This window comes from Pristiophorus japonicus, unplaced genomic scaffold (genome assembly GCF_044704955.1).
Source record: "Pristiophorus japonicus isolate sPriJap1 unplaced genomic scaffold, sPriJap1.hap1 HAP1_SCAFFOLD_195, whole genome shotgun sequence".
NCBI classification, from domain to species: domain Eukaryota; kingdom Metazoa; phylum Chordata; class Chondrichthyes; family Pristiophoridae; genus Pristiophorus; species Pristiophorus japonicus.
Window position 1 is genome coordinate 1,319,432 of NW_027251643.1, and position 1,991 is coordinate 1,321,422.

Sequence of the window (1,991 nt, forward strand, 5' to 3'; positions counted from 1 at the left end):
AATCCCCAAACTAATCCCACTGCCCCGCTCTCTCCCCATAGACCTGTATCAATCTCCAAACTAATCCCACAGCCCCACTCTCTCCCCACAGCCCTGTATCAATCCCCAAACTAATCCCACTGCCTCGCTCTCTAACCATAGTCCTGTATCAATCCCAAACTAATCCCACTGCCCCACTCTCTCCCCACAGTCCTGTATCAATTCCAAACGAATCCCACTGCCCGGCTCTATCCCCATAGCCCTGGATCAATCCCCAAACTAATCCCACTGACCCGCTCTCTCCCCATAGTCCTATTTCAATCCCCAAACTAATCCCACTGCCCCGCTCTCTCCTCATAGTCCTGTATCAAAACCCAAACTAATCCCACTGCCCCGCTCTCTCCCCACATGCCTGTATCACTCCCCAAACTAATCCCACTGCCCCACTCTATCCCCATAGTCCTGTATCAATCCGCAAACTAATCCCACTGCCCCGCTCTCTCCCCATAGTCCAGTATCAATCCCCAAACGAATCCCACTGCCCCGCTCTATCCCCATAGTACTGTATCAATCCCCAAACTAATCCCACTGCCCCGCTCTCTCCCCATAGTCCTGTATCAATCTCCAAACTAATCGCACTGCCCCGCCCGATCCCCATAGTCCGCTAGCAATCCCCAAACTAATCCCACTGCCCCGCTCTCTCCCCATATCCTGTATCAATCTCCAAACTAATCCAACTGCCCCGCTCTCTCCCCTAGCCCTGTATCAATCCCCAAACTAATCCCACTGCACCGCTCTCTCCCCATCGTACTGTATCAATCCCCCAACTAATCCCACTGCCCTGCTCTCTCCCCATAGTCCTGTATCAATCTCCAAACTAATCGCACTGCCCCGCTCTCTCCCCATAGTCCTGTATCAATCCCCAAACTAATCCCACTGACCCGCTCTCTCCCCATAGTCCTGTATCAATCCCCAAACTAATCCCACTGTCCCGCTCTCTCCCCATAGTAGTATATCAATCCCAAAACTAATCCCACTGCCCTGCTCTCTGCCCATAGCCCTGTATCAACCCCCAAACTAATCCCACTGCCCCGCTCTCTCCCCATAGTCCTGAATCAATCCCCAAACTAATCCCACTGCCCCGCTCTCTCCCCATAGTCCTGTATCAATCCCCAAACTAATCCCACTGCACTGCGCTCTCCCAATAGCCCTGTATCAATCCCCAAACTAATCCCACTGCCCCGCTCTCTCACCATAGACCTGTATCAATCTCCAAACTAATCCCACTGCATCGTTCCTACCCATAGTCCTGTATCAATCCCCAAACTAATCCCACTGTCCCTCTCTCTCTCCGTAGACCTGTATTAAACCCCAAACTAATCCCACTGCCCCACTCTCTCCCCATAGTCCTGTATCAATATCCAAACTAATCCCACTGCCCCGCTCTCTCCCCATATTACTGTATCAATCCCCAAACTAATCCCACTGCCCCGTTCTCTCCCCATAGTCCTGTATCACTCCCCAAACTAATCCCACTGCCCCACTCTCTCGCCATAGCCCTGTTTCAATCCCCAAACTAATCCCACTGCCCCGCTCTCTCCCCATAGTCCTGCCTCAATCTGCAAACTAAACCCACTGCCCCGCTCCCTCCCCATATTACTGTATCAATCCCCAAACTAATCCCACTGCATCGTTCCTACCCATAGTCCTGTATCAATCCGCAAACTAATTCAACTGTCCCGCTCTCTCTCCGTAGCCCTGTATCAATCCCCAAACTAATCCCACTGCCCCGCTCTCTCCCCATAGTCCTGAATCAATCCCCAAACTAATCCCTCTGCCCCGCTCTCTCCCCATACCCCTGTATCAATCCCCTAACTAATCCCACTGCCCCGCTCTCTCCCCGTAGCCCTGTATCAATCCCCAAAATAATCCCTCTGCCACGCTCTCTCCCCATAGTCCTGTATCAATCCGCAAACTAATCCCACTGCCCCGCTCTCTCCCCATAGTCCTGT